This window comes from Schistocerca cancellata, chromosome 1 (assembly GCF_023864275.1).
Source record: "Schistocerca cancellata isolate TAMUIC-IGC-003103 chromosome 1, iqSchCanc2.1, whole genome shotgun sequence".
NCBI classification, from domain to species: domain Eukaryota; kingdom Metazoa; phylum Arthropoda; class Insecta; order Orthoptera; family Acrididae; genus Schistocerca; species Schistocerca cancellata.
This window is the reverse complement of record NC_064626.1, coordinates 1,002,384,647-1,002,396,633: the sequence shown is the minus strand read 5'-3', so window position 1 is coordinate 1,002,396,633 and position 11,987 is coordinate 1,002,384,647.

Genomic DNA, 11,987 nt, shown 5'->3' with positions numbered 1-11,987 from the left:
TTAAAATATAACAGGCAAAGAAAACTAGACTACGTGTCAAGACCAGGTTATGATCCGGCTGCACACCCGAGAAGAATATTATCAAAACTAGAATACCTCTGTAAGGGAAGAGAAAGAGTTTTCGATTTACGAAGAATACGGATTACCGAAAACTCAGCTTAGACCCACACAAAATTGTCTTCTTCTGTAATGATCATGTCAGAGTTGTCTCCATAGCAACATGAGACGGCCTTAACTAAACCTTGCTTTGGTCCAGTGCATGGCCTACTGTGCAGATGTGTAACTGTATAGCGTTGGGTCATACTAAAGTTTGCAGAGTCTAGGTTCCCCAAATATCGGGCCGGCCGATGTGGCCGAGCGGTTCTAGGCGCTACAGTCTGTAACCGCGCGACAGTTACAGTCGCAGGTTCGAACCCTGCCTCGGGCATGGATGTGTGTGATGTCCTTTGGTTAATTAGGTTTACGTAGTTCTAAGTTCTAGGGGACTGATGACCTCAGCAGCTAAGTCCCATAGTGCTCAGAGCCATTTGAACCATTTTTGAACGCAAATGTCGAGATATGATGCACTTACCACATTACACAGTCTACGGGGACAAGGAGAAATCCTCTCAGTGAAATATAGCGACTCTAGGCCATAGTAACTTCCTTTAGGTCTAACGTCTTTGTTCCGTTTTCTAATAGACACATTCTGTCCTAAACTGTGATTTTGAATGGTTCCCAAAATACCATTTTGGCTGCCATAATTTTCATTGGACTCCAAATTGTTTTCCACACTTGTTGTATACCAGAGGAAATTTAAATCAGAGCATACAAACCCTATTTAATATGACGGATATTCAAACAATTCCCTTCATATACTCCTTGCATGCGCGTTACCCATGCAACCATGTAAATAGTTGTATTTATCTTGTGAAAGAAGATTTCCTTATCACTTCACTGCGAATGGCATCTCATGTATATTTTAAAATAGATGATCCAAAGGCTGGGATAGCATTTGCCTCTTATTGCTTTCCATACAAAGCAAAAACAGCCAAAGCGCAAATTTAAGTTCTATGTACTTCATGAGTAATTTTACGTCGAGGCCCGTTTTCAAACCATCCAGATAGTGAAAATGGTATTTCCCAAAATGTAAGAACCATATCAAAATAGTCCGCAGCTCGTGGTCGTGCGGTAGCGTTCTCGCTTCCCGCGCCCGGGTTCCCGGCGGGGTCAGGGATTTTCTCTGTCTCGTGATGATTGGGTGTTGTGTGATGTCCTTAGGTTAGTTAGGTATAAGTAGTTCTAAGTTCTAGGGGACTGATGACCATAGATGTTAAGTGCCATAGTGCTCAGAGCCAGCCATATCAAAATAACACACTCATACATACAGGGTGAGTCAGAAAGAAAGGTACATGCTTTGATGGGTGGTACTACTGATGATTCTAACAAAAAAAATTCTAATAAACATATGCCCTTTTCTTAACCATCTTCGGGTAAACCAATTAAAACAGCTAGGAACAGGAAAGGTGCAGGTGACGGTAAATTAAGATACCATTATGTTATCGCTTGTTTCATTGTGTACGTTTCCTCACAGAAGATGTTCAAACAGTCCACCGCCAACTTCAGTGCATGTTGCTGCTCATGTAGACAGGTGTTTGTCGCCAATCGCAACTCAGTTTTGCATTCCTTTATGTGGGCACAAGCATGTAAAATACGATCGAGACGTTCCTCTCTTGTGTCCACTCTGCGCTTGTAGACGTCACTCTTCAGCCACCCCCACAAACAGTAAGCCAATGGGGTAAGATCGGGTGACCTCCGTTGCCAAGCAATGACTCCACAGCGACCGATCCAACGGCCAGGATACGTTGTGTTGAGATACTGTGCCACTGGCCGTACGGAATTTGTAGGAGCTCCGTCATGCTGAAAATACATCCGAGTTCATGTTCTCAAAGGTAAATACCCCATGTATCCTGGTGACGGATTTTGAAGAAGCTCAAGATACTGTTTCCCAATAAGACATTTACCTAAAACAACTGGACCGATGAGTTGGTCATCAATAACACCAAACCACACGTTGACTGAGAAACGTCATCGAAAATTCGTTTTCACTGTAGCTTGTACATTTTCATTCGCCCATACATGAGAATTGTAAGTGTTGTTGATTTATTTGCGGGTAAATGTTGACCCATCAGTGAACAGAATACGTGGAATTAATCGATCATTGACAGAATTTTTACTGGGCGGCAGCATTTCCTTCATGTAGATGTTGTACACTCTGCCTACGATAGGGATGCAAACCGTGCTCGCGTACTGTGCGTATCACTCGTATTGGTGGAATACCAAGTTGGGCAGTAATTCATCTAGAGCCGGTAGTGGTGTTGCGTTCCACTACTGGAAGAAGTTTCTTAACTTCATTAAGAGTTTGTTGTACGGGACGTTCAGAGACAACATTTTCGCAGCGAAGCGTACCACGCTCATGCAATCCGTGAAACACCCAGCTAAACGTCCTGCTATCTGGCACTGTGCAATTCAGAAATCGTTCTTGGTATTCTCGCACAGCAGCTCTGGAATTCTAACTGGAAAAACCATAGACAAACACGATGTCAGCATACTCTACACGTGTGAAGATCTATGGCATTTTAACTCCAAAAAACTGTATTCGTTGTTCACGTAACAACACTGTAGTACCGTGCACTACAACAAGCACTGTCGGACTGAGACTTGAGGTAAACAACCATGCGTAAGTGATCTACATACTGACATTCCTAGTTGTTTTCATTGGTTTACCTGGAAACGGTTAAGAAAGGGGCATATGTTTATTAGCAGTTTTTTCTTCAGAATCACCATTAGTAACACCCCTAAAAAGCATCTACCTTCCCTACTGACTAATCCCGTATAACTTAGTGCAAATGAACAGTTGCAGAGCATACAAATACCTACGACATGGTTCTTGTTTTATTTAGTTATTTTCACGTCAAGTTCCGTAGGACCAAATTGAGGAGCAAACCTCCAAGGTCATGGAACGTGTCAGTACATGAAATTACAACATATAAGTAATAACAGATAAAAATAAATCTTCATGAACGTGAAAAAGGCAGTTCATAAGTGTCAGTAAACGCCGTCAACAATATAACATAAGAATCAACTTAATTTTTCAAGGAACTTCTCAACAGAATAGGAGGAGTGAGCTATAAGGAAACTCTTCAGTTTCGATTTGAAAGCGCGTGGATTACTGCTAAGATTTTTAAATTCTTGTGGTAGCTTATTGAAAATGGATGCACCAGTATGCTGCACACCTTTCAGCACAAGAGTTGAGGTAATTCGATCAAAATAGAGGTTGGATTTCTGCCGAGTATTAACTGAGTGAAAGCTGCCTATTCTTGGGAAGAAACGACAGTAACGAATATATATATTGAGAGGCCAATGTCAAAATACCCAGACTAGTGAACAAGGGTCGACAAGAGTTTTACAGGCTGGCACAACTTATTGCCCGCAGCGCCCGTTTCTGGGCCAAAAATATCCTTTTAGAATGGGACGAGTTACCCCAAAATATAATACCATACGACATAAGCGAACGAAAATAAGCAAAGTGAGACTAAGTTTCGTGTCGATCACTTACTTCAGATCCCGTGCGAATGGCAAAAATGGAGCATTAAGTCTTTGAAGAAGATCCTGAACGTGAGCTGACCACGACAGTCTACCATGTATATGAACACCTAGAAATTAGAACTGTTCAGTTTTGCTAATCATATGTTCATTCTGTGAAATTGAAACGTTGGGTTTTGTTGAATAATGTGTTTTAACTGTAAAAACTGAGTCTTACTGTGATTTAGTGTTAGTTTACTTTCTACAAGACATGAACTTATGTCATGAACTGCACTGTTTGAAACCGAACCAATGTTGCAAACAACATCCTTTACAACCAAACTAGTGTCATCAGCAAACAGAAATATTTTAGAGTTACCCACAATACTAGAGGGCATATCAATTGTATAAACAAGGAGTAGGAGTGGCCCCAACACTGATCCCTGGGGCACTGCCTCCCCCCCCCTCCCTATTTGACTGTACCCCACACAGACCCCACATCACAGCCGTTCTCAGTGCTGTGAATAATGACCATTTGCTGTCTGTTGTTAAAGTAACAAGTGAACCAGTTGTGAGCTACTCCCCGTATTCTGTAATGAGTCAACATCTGGACCAATATTTTGTAATCAACAAAATCAAACACCTTAGTTAAATCAAAAAATATGCCTAGCGTTCTAAACATTTTGTTTAAATCATCCATTATGTCAGAGAGAAAAGAGAATATAGCATTTTCAGTTGTAAAACTAATTCTAAAGCAGAACTGTACCTTTGATAGCAAATTATGTGATGTAAAATGATCAATTATCCTTACAATTATCCTTCAATAAATTTAGCAAACACTGATGGCATAGAAATAGGTCTAAAATTGTCTATTATACCCCTTTTTCCCTTTAAATAAACCGGATTTACTACTGAGTACTTAAATCGTTCAGGATACGGACAAATCTAAAGGAAAAATTACAAATAAGGCTAAGCACAGGGCTAACATGTGCAGTACAGTACTTAAATATTCTGCTAGGCACTCCATCATACCCTTGAGAGTCTTTAGTCTTCAGTGATTTAATTATTGACTCAACCTCCCCCTTGTCAATATCACAGAGGAGTATTTCAGACATCAGTCTAGGAAAGGCATTTTCCTAGCGAGTTATATGATTCACTGTAGAAACCAAATTTTCATTTAATTCACCAGCACTGCCCGGAAAACGATTGTTAAATACTGTACACATATCTGAGTTATCAGTAACAGAAATATTTTTAGTATGAACTGATTTTACATCGTCGACCTTGTGCTGCTGACGAGGCACTTCCTTCACAATAGATCATATGGTTTTAGTCCTATGCTGTGAATCAGCTATTCTTTTTGCATACCACATACTCTTTTCCTCCCTAATAACATTTCTGAGCATCTTACAATACTCTTTGTAATGGGCAGCTGTAGCTTGATTGTGACTACTACTAACATTCTGCTATAATTCCTGCTTTGCTCTCCATGATATCCTCATCCCACTAGTTAGCCACCCAGGCTACTTTTGGGAAATACCATTTTGACTATCTGTATGACTTGAAGATGGATCTCGACTAGAAACTAGTCATCAGGTAAATAAATGTGAAATTTGAAACTTCGGTTGCTTTTCTGTTGTATTGATCAACACATGTTGCTAACATCCAATTACTCCAGCGTGCTAGAAGTTCGTACTTGTTGCTTTGTCATCTGCAGCGTCATCAGTAAGACGCAACCCATTTGCATGCTAGAAAATACATACAGAAAGCTTTCCGGCTGATGGAATCGACTCTGCGTTTTCGGTGCAGTAAGAACTGCGTTCAGCCATTTATTTGATTGCTGTGTCATACCTGGTGTGAAGCAGTAGGGGCACGTCTAATGTGTAGTAACAAAGCAGCGCACACAATCTTCTGAAATCTTTAAAACCTATTAAGGGACAGCTATTGCTACTGCACCGACCCATTCATTACTGGGCTATTGTATTAGCGCATGAACTGTCGTCTCATGTAGTTAAGTGTACACACCTGTATAATTACACACTACTCACATCAGTATCACCGTAGCCTGTGAAAACTCCGACATATGGTCACATAATGCTCAAAATGTCACATCGGCATGAAGTGCACCAAGTGCTTAGAAACGAAAATAATTAGCGGTTGAGCTTAAAATAGCGCTATTTACATCTTGCATATTATGAAAGATTACGCACCGGCATTCTCGTTTACAAATCGCATTTGGTCATATTTGCTAGTGAGGCAACGGCACAAATCCTCTTGTATGGTGGAGAAAACCCTCCCAGCGTCTCGGAACTCGGCAGCATCAGGACTGTGGAATAAGGAGTCTGCAATCGATGATATTTTTCTAAAGGTGTAATGGTACGTCGCAAGACTCATAAATTCTACACACTAACTTGAATAGTCGCTTAGCTGCCATTTCACTAATGATTTTAAAGATCCTGAAGGAAATTAATCTATCTCTTGTGCCTTATTTGATCGCTAGTCTTCAAAATTCTGTTGGACACTGACTTTAACACTGCATCCACTATGCCTTCTGTACGGTCTCCCATTTCTTCCTCAAACAACTCCTCCCCTCTTATAGGCTTTTATTGATCTCTTCCTCTCCTCTGTGTTTAACAGTGTAGCTCCCAGTGGATTCTTAATGTTGACGCTCTTGGTTTTAAATTCACCGAAGGTCGTTTTGACTTTTCTGTTTGCTGAATCAGTCCTGCCGTCAACCATTTGTTTTTAGATTTCCTACGGTCGTTTCCGGTTTGCTTCCGTGCACTTCCTGTCTAATTCATTCTATTTCATTCTATACCACTTACATTACTGTGTTCCTGATTTGACCTAAACATTTTAGTACTTCCTTCTTTTATCAATCATTTGACGTATTTCTACCGTTACCCAAGGTTTATTCGCATTTACTTTCCACGTACCTATGTTTAATTGTCCAACTTCTGTGATTGTCCTTTTCAGAGATATCCATTCCTCTTCAACTGAAATACCTATTTTGATATTCGCTATCACAGTATCTATAGCCTGAGATAATTTCAAACACATGTCAGCATGGCTCAGTACTTCAATTTCCAAATTTTCAGTACATTTCTTCTTCTGGACAATGTCTCTTAAACTTGAACCTACTCCTCGTAATCACTTAATTGTAATCAGAGTCAGTATCCGCTCCTGAGTATGCCTTACAATCGAGCATCTGAGTTTGTAGCATCTTTCGGACCACAATATAGATGGAATCTTCCTGTATCTCCAGGCCTTTTGCATGCATACGTCCTTCTCTTATTATTTATAAACAGTGTGTTTACTATTCTCTCCTGAAATTTGTTTAAGAACTCAATTCGTCTTTCACCTCTCTCCTTTCTTACTATCAAACCCATCGCTCTTTTCCTTTCTAATTCCCTGTGTATAGCCAATACCAGGTTGGGACTATATGGACTACCAAGCTCATATTCTCCCGTAATTCTTTTTTTCCATTCTCGCCTTCACAACCGCTTTCGAATTCTCCATGATTATTAGATTATCATCACCTTTCAGATATTGATGTTTCCCTTCGCTACCCTCACATACTTACTCCAACTCTTCTTAAGTTTGTGAACTATCGATCGCTGGACTGTTCGCAGTAACTCACTCCGTCCTGTACTTTCCTGTTCATAACGAATACTACTCCTGCTATACCCCAGTTTGATACTGTTTATATCGCTCTATATTCTTCTGACCACAAAACATGAACTTTTCATTGTACTTCAGAATATCTAGACTAGCCCTTTGCATTCCCATTTTCAGATGCTCGAACGTCCGAAGTTCTGGTATTCCAGGATCCAAACCGTGAACTAATCTAGAGTCTTTTGCCAATAGACAGATCATCGTCACATTTTTTCCAATTAAAGACTGCATATCGTATGCATGCACACTGTGCGTCTTCTTTTACAGTGGTTTCCATTACCTTCTGCCTTATGCCCTTTATCACTGCTGATTCTTTCGTCATTTAGGGGCAGTTTCCCACACCACGGGCAAGATATTGACTTGAAGCTCTGTCCACTCTTCCGCTCCCTATGACAATGCCGTTGGCAGAAAGAGGGTGACTCTTTATATCTCTCTGGCCGCCATTGCTGATGATATTTACTCGAAATTTTTTGATTACTTGTCAAAGATGATTCCACGACTCTACTATGCGCATTGTATACGAAACGAAAGTCCACGAACATCGCCATGTTTCAAGTTCATAGAGCAGCCATTTCGCACAATGCACCTCAGTGGTTTACAACTGTGATTTCAATGTAACGAAATATTTCTTGGTATGCTATGGCAGCCGGCCTTAGTGGCCGAGCGGTTCTAGGCGCTTCAGTCTGGAACCGCGCGACCGCTACGGTTGCAGGTTCGAATCCTGTCTCGGGCATAGATGTGTGTGAAGTCCTTAGGTTAACTTTAGGTTTAAGTACGTCTAAGTTCTAGGGGACTGTTGACCTCAGATGTTAAGTCCCATAGTGCTCAGAGCCATTTGAACCATTTGAACCATACACGAAAATCAATATTATCAACCATTTTACACCCACTGATAAGTAGAAGTGTTCTCTAGACTTCTCCACGCAGTACGAACTCTGTGCATGTGTGCTACTCCTGTATACAGTCTAACGTAATGTATCCCCTTTCCGTTAGTTCGTGTCCTCTGATCTATTTTGTTTTGGGGAATCTAGTGAAAGACTACCTCGTTACATATACAAATCATTCGGTTGCCGACATGATGCACATAGCTCCATGTCATTCTATTTGTTTTATTTTCCTGCCTCTCCTAGTAGTTTCCACCAGACGTCTTTCCAATTCTCTTTGAACAACCTTTAGCCTTTTAGTAGTTTTCGCATTAAAAGGCAGTGGTGCAATGCGGTAATTCCTAACTGGTTTCAAACACCCTGTATTAGATAAACTGGAATCCTGGTTTTCAAAAACATATTCCTTTTACTCAAAGAACTTCAGACCAGTTTTGCTCTCCCAGTAACTTATATTTATGTAGTCAACTATATTAAAAACAGAAATTCGTCGAATGATTCCACGAGATGATTACTATCTTTAACTATTTTTTTAACCTGTTGAATATACAACATATTAATTATAATTAAATTTCACCCCCACTGTGATATTTTCTGCATTTTGTTCTTCCTAATTATTTTCGAGGTCGTCTTCGCTAAAGTCAGCCGGAAAAAAGATATAATCGAAACGAAGATGGTCCCAATACATTCTGTAAAGACACATTCCATCTTCCTTTTTCCAAGATTTAGGGGTTTGTAACTTTTCTACTTCTGCTGACGGTTATTTTGGTGATGTAGAATTTATTTGTCTGGTTTTTTCTTTTGTATCTTGATTTTCCGCTACAAAGATGAAGTCCAATCACGGTAATAGTATTAATGTGCTTGTTCTCCATTGTAATAACATCAGTTCTCCAACCGGTCCTATCAACAAATATACGAGTTCCTAATTACCTGCAAAGAACTTCTCATTTTTACGTACTGTAGACAAACAGTGGGATAAAAATGAAGGTGACCACATAATTCTAGTAGTTAGATATGGACCTGTATCGTGTGGCATGCATGAGGTAAATTTCTCTATATTAAATGGAATTAACAAATATAATCTAGCATGCATTGTTCTGTACAGTACTGTCGAGGTTTTCTTCCTGCTTTAGAATGTGTGTATTACGTATAGAGCTCGGAACTGTACGAGGTTCAGTCTTCCTATCGTCTCACTGGACACTGGGTGAAGCCCACATTGGAAACGGAGTGGTGCTTATTCCGTGTGTGATTCCAAATGGTTCAAATGGCTCTGAGCAATATGTAACTTAGCATCTGAGGTCATCAGTCCCCTAGAACTTAGAACTACTTAATCCTAACTAACCTAAGGACATCAAACACATCCATGCCCGAGGCAGGATTCGAACCTGCCACCGTAGCGGTCGCGCAGTTCCAGACTGAAGCGCCTAGAACCGCTCGGCCACCAACAGCCGGCCTGTGTGTGATACAAATGTCTTCATCAGTAATGTGGACCACTATCTCTTGTCCTCAGTAACACAGCAATACGTAGTATAATACTTGAGGTGTTCGGGGAAGCGATGCCTTACACTTATAAAATCCTGTGTCATTCCATGACTTAAGGGTAAGGTTAGTTTTGGAGGCGCATGGTGATATAGAAAAGCACGTATGAAGTGATGTCCTCAAGAGCAGCAAGTGACTCTGTCGTTAGCAAACCCCCATTTTTATCACTAACGCCTTTGTCTTCAAGGGGCATGATTAGTGTACACTGTGCATAAGCCAGCAGCTATCTTATACGACGTCAGTTATTGGTATCGAAACAAGATAATCTCCGTCACGTATTAAAGAACAAGCTATGGAGTTCACACGAAGAGAGATATAATCAGTGGTGTGTGTAACCAGTGGTGCAAATGGTGTAATCTGCTATTTAAAATGATGACATTAGTTACTGTTATTATCCTGAAAAGTAAAAGAGGAATCTGTAGCTAATAGTGTGAAATGGTAACTCAGTAATATCTGTTGCCTCTTCTCTTTCAAGAAACAGGAAGGAAGGAAAAGGTGAATTTCTTATGTTCCTACACAATTTCACTCATTTCACCCGCCGTTTCTAATAAATTCTCGATTTATATTCCTGGTTTTATGACCTTTCGCGAATTTCTTTTCGTTTTCAAAACTGTGTTCACTGAAGGTTTTTTCTTTGTGAATGTATTACGCTTCCCCCAGCGATCGCCAGAAATGTCTGTTCAACTGGTGGGTGCATAACAGACAACATGTCAAACTGACAGATGGACTGTAGAATAATACTTGTGGCTTTCTGTCAGTCACTTTTCTTTCGTAGTATTGTAGGCTAGTGTTATAAATTTAATATCCTGATTTCCTTGAATATCAAGAATTCCTAGCTTAGTGGCGTACCAGGACAGTAAATCATATTTTTGCGAGGTTTTTTTCATCTGGTTCATCTACACTTTAGATAGCTGTTACTCATGTAAATGTATTGCAACTGAAGATAGATGCGAGAGAAGTAGCAGTCTCAGTAACTGTGGAATGTCCCAGAAAAGTTAAGTGGATTCGGGGATTGAATTTGTTATAGTGTTCCATAGCCAGTGCGTGAACGTGAGTGGTCTATTTTTCCTTTCTTTTGATAGGTATTGTGATGAAACTGACAGATGGTTAATTAGTTGGGAATGCGACGACGGGATTCTCAATGGGGAATATTTTGGAGAGGATTAGAAGGATATTAAAAAACAGAAAAGAAAAGTTGACCGTAAGCGGTGGTTTGAAACTGTTTTGGTTTGTATGTCTCATAAAATGTATGACTCCATTATGGAGTCGAGGTAGCAGTTGTCGTTATACTGGTTATCACTGTTAGCATTCAACCGCGATTCTTATACATATATTTTAACAACGTGTTTCAAGAGACAATGCTCCCATCATCAGGTTGTAAAATCTATGTCATGAAATTAAACGTTTAATTTCATGACATAGATTTTACAACCTGATGATGGGAGCATTGTCTCTTGAAACGCGTTGTTAAAATATATGTATAAGAATCGCGGTTGAATGCTAACAGTGATAACCAATTAGATCTTTTATTCTGTTTACCAGTACGTCCTTCACCTGATGCTAGTAGGAAGCCACTCGAGAAACATATCGTCTGAATGCGCCAATATGCTATAAATGTCTTTATTCAAACCTCCATTGCGTGAGGAGACGCTGTGATTGTGTGGAGGATGTTTATCGGCTTTAAAGCGAAATTTCTGTAGTGTAATCGAAACAATCTTGGCAAAATGTGCGCGTGTATTACAATACAACAGAATGATGCCGACCGTCAAAATGTATGGGCGCGCTTCAAATTTTGTGGTGTGTCCACGTACAGCTGTGCGTTAGTTGTGGCGCCGTGCCCACAAAGTGAACCACTAGCGCGTACCTTCAGTCAAAGGAAAAGGTCACCATGATTTTTCAGGAGCTGGTGTTCCTGTTGTTTCGGCTACGTTGCAGAAGCTTCGCTGGGAAGCGCTTACAAATGGTCCGTATCTCTCCCCATGCGGTACCCAAATTTTTGAAGTGGTAGAGAAAGACATTCGTGGCCGCCGATATGCTTCGGAGGAAGAGGTGCACGCCTGGGTACAATCATAGTTCCGTAAGCAACCGGAAACAATTTTACATAATGGCGTTGTCGATCTTGTGTCACAACAGGATGAATATATTAACATTCATGGCGATTACTTTTGAAATAAAAAGCCGTTCACCTACTTTTTTCCGTCTGTCTCGTTTTCTCTTTATTGTCCATTATACCTTGCCACAAATGTTCACCATAGCGTACGCTTCCTGATATAGGTCATCTCGTGTTAATCTTTTGGAATAAATCACTACTATTTTCGCCTAACGAGA